Raw genomic sequence first — 10,593 nt, 5'->3', positions numbered from 1 at the left:
CTGAAAGGCAAGCTATCAAAGTTCAAGGAGGGCTGGAAGGTGACAGTGATAGGGAACTATTTTTTTGGTCCAGAGTCACATTCTATGCAGAGGACCTTCTTGGTAGTGGCACCTGCCCTGTGGAATACCCTCCCCTCAGATGTCAAGGAAATAAACAGCTGTCTGACTTTTAGAAGGCATCTGAAGACAGCCCTGTATTGAGAAATTATTAATGTGTGTTGTAAGCTGCCCAGAGTGGCTGGGGAAACCCAGTCAGATGGGTGGGGTATAAATAATAATAAAAAATTATTATTATTATTATTATTATTATTATTATTATTAGTTAATCTTTCAGGGACTGCATGATTAAGGTCACCAGACGTCCTTCCCTGGGGACAGTCCCCGGATTTGCCAATCAGTCCCCTGGCAAAATCCATTGAAGTTGAAAAGTGTCCCCGGATTCATTGAAAAAAATCTGGTAACCTTATGCATGCTGGGCTGGGGGCCAGGAGGCAGAAGCAAAAGTGGATGGACATGAAAATATGACGAGCATGCTGGATCAGGCCATCTAGTCCAGCATTCAGTTTTCACAGTTGCCAACCAGATGCCTAAGAGAAACCCAAAAGCAAGACCCAACCACCAGAACACACATACCCATCCTATGGATGGAGGAAGGTATGTGAATTTGCTCACAGATCTCCTTCCAGGCAAGGAAAAAGCATAATCAGAGTAAAAATACTCAGGAGTAGGGGTGTGGCTTTGGAATGTCCAGAGGGCCTGGTTGAAAGACACAGAGGGCCACATTCAGCCCCAGGGCCTCTGATTCCCCACCCTTGTCTAAACTGAGGAGAAAGGTTTGTTGGGTGGAGAAATAAAACCTTTTGGGGAACAGAATGTGAAGGACAATCCAGACAGACTTGAGATTAGCTGAAGAATGGGAAGCATTTTTCAGTGGGGTGTGTTTTTTCTAGAAAGTTTTGAATTAGTGTAAATTGCATAGCCCAGAGAGTGATGCTTATTTATTTGCATTTAGTAAGTAAAGCTAAACACTTTGAAACTACCAAGGTTTATTTATTTATTTGCAGTTGACATCCATTCTTTTCGGAAATTGGAAAATGTATGCCCCAGAACACTAGGTTCAAGGCATTTCTTTCTGTAGTTCTGATACATGGTAGCAGATCTGATAATGGCACACGTTTCTTGCCTTCACTTAAGCTCTATTTATATATCTGCAAATAAGCAAAATATTACACAAATGCCACAAGTCTTTAATACTGGGTTGTTCAGCCCTGGGACTTCTCACTAGTGGGAACCAGATAATACTATAAAGTGTTGCTGCCACCTTCAGTTAGTGGCTAGGCACACAATTCAGGCATTACAGTTTGGGGTTTTCTAAATGTAGACATCACAAGCAGTCATACCTGCACAATCTGCAGATAGTATGAGCAATTGTTAAATCATTGCCATCTGTACACACATAGGGTGTATCCTCTGTGGCTAGCACCCATTAATTTCTTTACTCCCTCTGTTTTCAACACCCACTTCACTTCTTATTTGCTACCCCATCCCCCAATGAGTTTATTGATATACTGGAATCCCAGAAGAAGACTCAGTTAGTTATATTGCATTTGGCATGTGCCTAAAGGCTTTCTTTCCTTGTACCATGCAGGCAACTTCATGACTACATATCTTTTTTTTTTTGGCAAGGCGCTCTGAGTATGCTCAGAGGCTGTCTGATCTAGTGCCGTGCATGGCTAATTACTGACTGCAATGTCTGTTTAAGTTTATATTGCCAACCTTTTTCTCCAACAGCATGGACAGGCATTTGCTCATCCAGTCACAGATAATCTTGCCCAATTACAATTGAATCAGACAGAATTGGATATAAAAGGAGTCCAAGATGCTTGCCCGCTTCACTCTAATGGATCGCATCAGAAAGCAAATGCTGCAGATTATTGGGGCATTCCTAGATCCAGCTATTTTTTATGCCATTCATAATTACGAAGATGCTTCTTACTAATGAAAATAAGCAGCAGCTGGCCTGCTGACTGGGGACTGGTCACTGGGAACACATTTCTCTCATGCTCCAAAATATGTAGTGACTTCCTGCTTCCTCTCTGACACAGTTATATTTGCTTGTTTGACCTTAAAAACTACTGCCCATGAGACCACTTTAGAGTTGCCAAGCTGCAGCTCAGAGAAACATAGATATATCTTCACATTCCCCACTGCAGGAGGAAGCAAGGCTACTGTGTCTTCTCTTGACCGTTCTTGATGGGCCGTTGGCCTGATTCGCAACCTGCTGTGGAGCCCTGCTTGTTATGGTAGGACAACAACACGCAGGCAACAGAGCTAAGGGAGGAGTGTGCAGAAGAAGCCATTGTGTCTTGTCTTCTGCAGAACCGAAGCAGATGTATGTTCTCTAAAACTGTGCTCACATTACTGCCCTAGAGAAGATAGTTTGAGAAACAGTGCATCAAACACTAGTATTTTATTTCAAAGTACGGGATGCATATGCATCGCAGACAACATGTGAACAACAAAAACCAGCACTGCAAACACAGTGAATGCATAGTAAATAGGAGTGTGAACACAGCCTAAGTAACAGCCTGACAACCCCAAAAGCAAATACTTTATAGACAGTACCAATATCTGCAGCAGATAGAAGAGAGTCAACAGTGCAGACAAGACCTGCAACTGGATTCACAATATAAATTAATATTACTATTAAACTCTTTAAAAACTTGACCTGCCTTTGAATGCTGGTCATCAGTCATAACAATAAAGATTTCATTCAATCTGCCTTTTTTAAATTTCCCATTAGGATGGCTCATTGATAAAAGAGTAGATATTTTTTCAATGCGTGTTTAGGTGTGAGGTAGCAATCATGAGATCAGAACCAAGGCACAGTTGTGTTCCAGACTGGCCCTGAATAAATACACTTTTCTGTATAGCGCCTTAAACTCTTGTTCTCCTTAACGTTTGTTGCCAGGTCATTATTGGAGGGTAGCTCAGAGAGGGGTCCTCAGCTCTCTTGCCCCTTCTCCTCTTTCCTTTTGAAAGTCAGCCTAAATTTGCATGTATTCATATGACTTACCTCATGCAAATTGGTGTCATAGGCCTGCAACTGAAGTCCTTACCGATTTAGCTGCTGTTACTTGAAAAAGAAGTCCCCTCCCCATTATGATGTTTTCAGTGTTTATTTTGCATTCGTCAAATTGAAGGCAGAAAAAATACTTTAAATAATTCATTGTTATACAACTTTAAGTGGAAGACACTTCTGCGTAGGAATCAGCATGTATCTGCCTGTGTTGTGTGGCATTTGACTTTTCTAGTGGGAAGGGCCTTCGCTCTGGGAAGCAATGATTCTGCCTGTAGCACCGCACAAGAAAAACAACATTGTCATGGTGTAAGGCATTATTCATGGCATAATGAGTAAGCAGCATGATACTGCCCGCTGCAAAATCACTCCCATTTTACTCTCCCCTTCCTTGAGCCAGGACCAATAAACAATAAGCATCGGCTTAACGTGATGTGGGAACCAGCACTCACTTTTTTTATCCTAACACAAGAACAAGAAGAGACCTGCTGGATCAGGCCAATGGCCAATCTAGTTCAGCATCCTGCTCTCACATTAGCCAACCAGATGCCTGTTGGAAATCCGCAATGAGGGTGTGAGCACTTTCCCTTCTTACAGTTTCTAGTTACTAGTATTAAGAAGCATTAATGCCTCAAACCACGATCAATATGCCAAGAACAAACCTTGTCTTACCACCCTGTTTTTTTCTGGAAAGAAACAAACCATGAGCATTGCTTCACACATCATTGTAAACCAAGGCTTGTGGTTTGTTGTTCCTGCCTTGAGTAAGGGTGGAACAAAAAGGGAATCATTCAGCTATGTGTGCACCAGTACATTTTTTTCATCACAAGCCATGATTTATGGTTTTCCACGATGTGTGAATGTGGCATAAGATGAGTGTAATGTCTTAAGCAGGCTCTTGAGAATTAGCTATCCTTAAAATTTTGAATCGGAACTTGCATACAATAGCCAGCAGAGGGCAAACCTACCCCGCTCCTAATCCAGACATGAAATCTCAAAGATGAATGTATGTTGCCTGCAAATGGTCATTGTATGCTGCAACTATTTCCTGTGTCTGCTAGACATTGTCAAAATTGCAGCTGAGTTGATGTAGTTTTAACAGATACATCAGAACAAAGTCTGCTTGTAACATCTTGTGTTTCATTTTAAACTTCTACTGCTATTTCACCATTGACAGCTGTGTTTACATATGGGTAAATCAGCATTCCTTTTGCAATTTAGCTTTGGCTCTCTTTCAGGGTTTCACATTTATCTGAAAACATGAGCAACTATACTGTTGTTTCCCACAGCCAATAAATAGTTGGCCCCTCACAGGCACTTCTATTAGCACGCATGTTAAATAGTTCTCTTGAATTTTGTTTTTTAGCTTGGCTCTAGGAGTTCTGCATTTTATACTAGAGGAAGGAAATACTGACTCTGAGTTTATTAGACATAACTTTTCTTTTCTTTTCTTAATTGCCCATTTGCGGACTGTTTCATGGCTATAAGAGCAGTAACATTTCAAGCATACTAAATAATCCTAAAACCACATTTTCTCATAAGGTCCCATTGAAGATTCCAGGGGTATGTTCCAGGATCATCATTCATATGCATACAGCACATTCCAACCATTATTTTGTTCACATAATCCGGGTGGTAAAACTATACTTTCCCCACTATTTGAATTTGTTATCATAACACTACGGATCCTTGTCTAATAATTTATTAATAGCCAAAATGTTGTGATCTAGTGTTCTCGTGATAATCAGTAATTGTCACTCATTCCTTTAGAAGCTCCTTAGAACTATCCAAGAATCCTATATTCTTCCCATATTGTGAAGCAATGGGGGATTTGTTGAAGAAGAGGAGTTAATAATTTTGTTTAGTGATTTTGTGTGAGTGCTCATGGCAGTATACAAAACCAAGAGAGAATCTGCCAGGGTATTACTGTGGCTAGTTTCTATAGCGTAGTGGTTATCACGTTCGCCTCACACGCGAAAGGTCCCCTGTTCGAAACTGGGCAGAAACACAGAAACACACACACACACATTATTACTGTGGCTAATTTATAGAACTGGGATGTCTAAACTAGGTCATGTAGTATGGATATCACATAGGTTCTGAGAAGTTTGTGAAAGTAGATAATAAATAGAATTAGGACTTACCCCCATTTCTGCCAAAGATGAAAACAAGTTCTGAATTAAAAAGCAGCAATTTCATTACCTTTATAACTGGGATGGGAAGCCTCAGGAGTAAAGGCAAAATGTCACCCTACATCAAGGAGGTGTGTATGATTCTGCTCTGTTGCTAGAGGACCAGGTGACCTCAGTGACTCATGGCTTTTTACAGCTACAGCTGGTTTGCCAGCTATGGCCATTCCTGGACAGGGGGACACAGATAGCCTGGGCACAGTTATCCACACCCTGGTATCATATGGGCTGAATTATTGCAACTAACTTTACATGGGGCTACCCTTGAAGACGGGACGCAGGTGGTGCTGTGGGTAAAAGCCTCAGCGCCTAGGGCTTGCCGATCGAAAGGTCGGCGGTTCGAATCCCTGCGGCAGGGTGCGCTCCCGTCGTTCGGTCCCAGCGCCTGCCAACCTAGCAGTTCGAAAGCACCTCCGGGTGCAAGTAGATAAATAGGGACCGCTTACCAGCAGGAAGGTAAACGGCGTTTCCGTGTGCGGCTCTGGTTCGCCAGAGCAGCGATGTCACGCTGGCCACGTGACCCGGAAGTGTCTTCGGACAGCGCTGGCCCACGGCCTCTTGAGTGAGATGGGCGCACAACCCTAGAGTCTGGCAAGACTGGCCCGTACGGGCAGGGGTACCTTTACCTTTTACCCTTGAAGACAATCAGGCAACTGCAGCAAGAATGAATTGACAAGCATGTCTGCAAGAGACAACATTACACTGGTTGTTAAATTATCTACACTGTCTGTCTATTAGTCACCAAGCTTAATTCAGGATTCTGGTACAGACAGACAAACTTCAATTAAGCTTGGGACTCAAGTATCTGAAGTAACACATTTCCCTATACAATCCTGCTTGACCCTCTTGAGGATGCCATCACTGGCAGAGGTCAAAAAACAATATCCTGCCAAAGGACCATCTCATCATTAGCATCATGGCTATGGAATATCCTCTCTTCCAAACTTCAGCACCAACTGAAGGGTGTTTTAATTTTTTTTTAATACCTTTAAATAATTATAGGTCCAGCCTGGAGGACTGCAGGCTTTTCTAGCTATTAATTTGCATTTGTTTTCTCTGTTTATGTTGTTTGTTGTGACACACCCTAGGAGGTGGTATGAAGGGCAAGGTATAAATAAATACATAAAATTAAAAATGATTAACGCTTAAAAAACAAACAAACAACTGCTGCTCAGCTAATTGGAACACCTTCAATCAAAAGGTTTTTTAATTTAACTGCATCTTTAAATAGTATTTAAAGAAGGGCTTTGATACAAATGGAATCTTAGAATGACTATCTAACCAAGATCTCTGTCATGAAGCAGAATGATCCGTACAAATCAGCCTACACAATCCTAGCCATTTTGCCTGACTGATACAAAGTACAGCTAGGTGTCCTGCAGAAGGATTTTACTGAGCAGTTAGTTTGAGATGACTTGTTCAAATGAACCTTAGGAATAAAATAGACTGGTTCAGTTATTAACTAGCAAAAATAAAACAAGCAAACCAACCAACCAACCAACCAACCAACCAACCAGGTGAAAGCCCCCAGGCTGCCTAGACACCACATCCTCTGTCTGAGGTAAAGGCCTTGTACCTTAATCACTGATGGGAATGGATAAGCCTGGTTGTTGTCAGGGACAGTATCAGGTTGCTTTACATATTCCAGAGATAAGCCAAACACAAAAAACCCCCAAGTTTATTGTTAAGCCCTGGTGAAGGATTGCTCAGCCTATGGCCTGGCCTGGTCCTTTTTGTATGCTTCTACACTTGTTTCTGCTACAGGAATGTGTTAGTAGTCTTACAAGACTTTCATGTTTTTCCTTCAACAGCCTAAAGTTCTACTTTTACTTTATCTGGGATTATCACATATGATGAAAAGCAGTGTGGGAGGGTGTTAGGGGTGCTCGTAGTACCTCTGGTTGGGGACACATTGTTCTCCTTCTGGGGTAGTTTGTCCATCTTGGTCCCCACCCTGCCCTCACCTGTGGATCCTAGAAACTGTCAGCATGCGACAGCAGCCACATCCCAAGAACGGCTTCGACTGGCCGGCTAAACCAGGTGAGGGTAGCTGATGAGTATGAAAAGATGGGGCTCATCAACCTGGGAAGATAACCTATCTAGAAGACAGAAACCTTTGATCCTAAATCTCTGCTGCCTTGCAGGATATATTTGGGAGAAGGAAAGGCTAAGGAATAAACCATACAAAAATCTGGAGTGTAGTCCCTAAAATAGTTGGATAGTGCCTTGTACACCTTCTTCTGACAATTCCGGTAGCTAAGCTGGAGTCAAACATATTGCTCTGATTTCCTTTGGACCACATCAGCAAGGTGGAGAGGATAGATATTGTCCTCTGGGCAGCCCAGGACCTCCAAGGAGGTCACTTCAGTGCTGCTAATGCAGCAGTTTGACTTCAACCCCTCCCTACAGGTGCACTCCATTGTCTCTCAGACAGACTGATGCCAACAAGTGGTTTGGCACTAAGGCAGAGTAAAATAAAGTCAATAGAGATGTGAGCAGTGGTTGGAGATGGGAGAAAGCATTCAGGATGACTCAAGTCAGAAAAAAATGTGGATCTTAGCCCTAAGCACGTTTGTTATATGTAGCCCTTAGGTTTAGGATTTCTGACTATTCTTTTAACTGCAGGAAAAGCCTGGAAGTCCCCTGGCCAAGCTTCCCCATGACAGACACAAACAAGTATTTAGGATTTTAAACAAAGCCCTTTTGATCATGCAAATTAACTAGCTCCTGTTCTGACAAAAATGCACTTAAGAAAATGAACACATAAATCACTTCTTATCAGACAGATCTCTGGGGAAATAGTTGAATAAGAACTTAAAAAGAGACGACCACACCCACACAGAAAAGAAAACCTCTGCTGGTTCCCTTTTGGAAAACAGAGAGCCAAAGCATAGCATTGTACTTGGGACTTGATTCTAGTTTATTTTAGACCCCAGGAGATATGCGGGAGGAGGCGTGCCACTGCAAATTTAAGGAGGCTCCTCTATGCTGGGATGGGCAAATTCCAAGACCTCATGCCTTGATGAGGGTGAGGAAACAAGACATCTTCTCTTAAGTACAGTATTAGAAGCAGATTATCCCAGCAAAAAGGAGGCCATAAAGGAGGGTCAGAGCTGGACAGTAGTTTGTGGCAAGATGTAAAGATGGAACACATCATTTTATTCTGAATTAACATGGAATAACTGGTCCCACAGCTTCTATAATCACAGCCCTAACACCATACATAAATATACTTTGAAAGTGTGGGCTTTCTTTAATCATTTAATCAAATTAAATCTTGTATTTCCATCTTCTGCCTTAGAAGGTGGTCAAACATGTTATCAAGAACATAAGCTTGTTATATGCCATATTTTGGAGTAGATCATTTACTATTCATTTACCTCATAACTGCTTTAAGCGCTCATAATTTAAACATGTGGGAAATGCACAGATCTATTTTCCTTCCTTGTTATTTCCCAGCCCTGTTAGAAATTGTATACACATTATCATAATCATCATTTCCACCCTAGCTTTTATTCATTTAGGATGGCTTATATTTGAAATGTTAAAAAAAAAGCTGCGGAACAAATAATATATCATAAACTGGTATTTAGATAAAATTGTAGAGGGTTGATTAGCAGGAAGCCTCACAGAGCTACAATTCCAGAACCCTTAACAGAATCCTTCGGGGGAAACAATGTGCTTCAAATGTAAGGTGCTATTGCTTCAACAGCTGAAATCACAGCAAATAAACAAAAATTCTTCAATGTGTTTTGATGCACCAAGAACTGGAAAGAAATAATTTAGTTCAGTTCTAGGGTGAAATCACAGCCAGCGGTATCATTTAGAAAAGGTGGGGCCACCAGGGAGCAGCTCCTCCACTGTTTGGATCAACATGTGATCCATGTATTGATGGAGCTTCTACTTGTGGCCAGTTCACAGTTCTGTGGGTACTGGGTGGCAGGTGTTGAAACTGCACACCTGTGCACACTTAAAGGAGCGCAGGTGGCACTGTGGTCTAAACCACAGAGCCTACGGCTTGCTGATCAGAAGGTCAGCGGTTCGAATCCCCGCGATGGGGTGAGCTCCCGTTGTTCAGTCCCTGCTCCTGCTCACCTAGCAGTTCTAAAACATGTCAAAGTGCAAGTAGATAAATAAGTCCAGCGGGAAGGTAAACGGCGTTTCTGTGCGCTGTTCTGGCTCGGCTTAGTCATGCTGACCATATGACCCGGAAGCTGTATGCCAGCTCCCTCGGCCAGTAAAGCAAGATGAGTGCCACAACCCCAGAGTTGTCCAAGACTGGACCTAATGGTCAGGGGTCCCTTTACCTTTACGCACACTTAAGTAAACCCCATTGAAAACTGCCAGATTTACCTCCAAGTAGACACAGTCAAGTTCCTGTTACATACGGGTCTATTTTCACTTTACCTGAATACCCAAAGTGCAGGTCCCCTCACTTCTGAGACAAAGTGCTTGTCCTAATAGCCACAGCATACTGTTCTACAACCTTACATTTGAAGAACACCAGACAGGGGAACCTTTTACTATAAATCTCCCTTCTCTCTCACCATAATCTGAAATGACACTCCTGAACCCTCAACTAAATAGTACTCTGTTCACTTGGTGATTTAAAATGGGGTGGAGGGGGGTGGGAAGAGAGAAAGATCCAAAGCATGAGGTAAACAGGACCACTTTGTGTGAAATATAGAGTCCATTGACCCAGGGAAGTTTAAGTTTATGCTTTCAGCTAGAGGAGGTGCAGCTGCTTCCTTAAGCTTGTGTGTATGTACTGTATCAGCGACTGATCCACTGTACAGTGGTACCTCGAGTTACATACGCTTCAGGTTACATACGCTTCAGGTTACAGACTCCGCTAACCCAGAAATAGTGCTTCAGGTTAAGAACTTTGCTTCAGGATGAGAACAGAAATCGTGCTCCGGCGGTGCAGCAGCAGCAGGAGGCCCCATTAGCTAAAGTGGCGCTTCAGGTTAAGAACAGTTTCAGGTTAAGAACGAACCTCCGGAACGAATTAAGTACTTAACCCGAGGTACCACTGTAAAACTAATGCATCTTAGGTTCAGGACCCCTAATCCCAGATGGGCCCTAGAAGCGAATTTAGTGTACATTGCTTAATTTATTAATTTTTACACGGCTCAACTTGATTTGTGTGTGTGTGTGTTTATATTTCAACAAAGTTTGTCAGTCAGTAGCACAGATGTTGTAAAGGTGTGGTGATCTGTCCGGGGACAACCCCACTGAAGAGGATAACCTCTGGTTGCTAATATACATATATACGCGTAAGTGCATGTATGCGCTCTGGGATAATGAAAGTCGGCTTCCAGTCAT

The sequence above is a fragment of the Podarcis liolepis genome, assembly GCF_965112155.1.
Source record: "Podarcis liolepis genome assembly, chromosome: 5".
NCBI lineage: Eukaryota > Metazoa > Chordata > Lepidosauria > Squamata > Lacertidae > Podarcis > Podarcis liolepis.
This window is presented reverse-complemented; position numbering follows the sequence as displayed.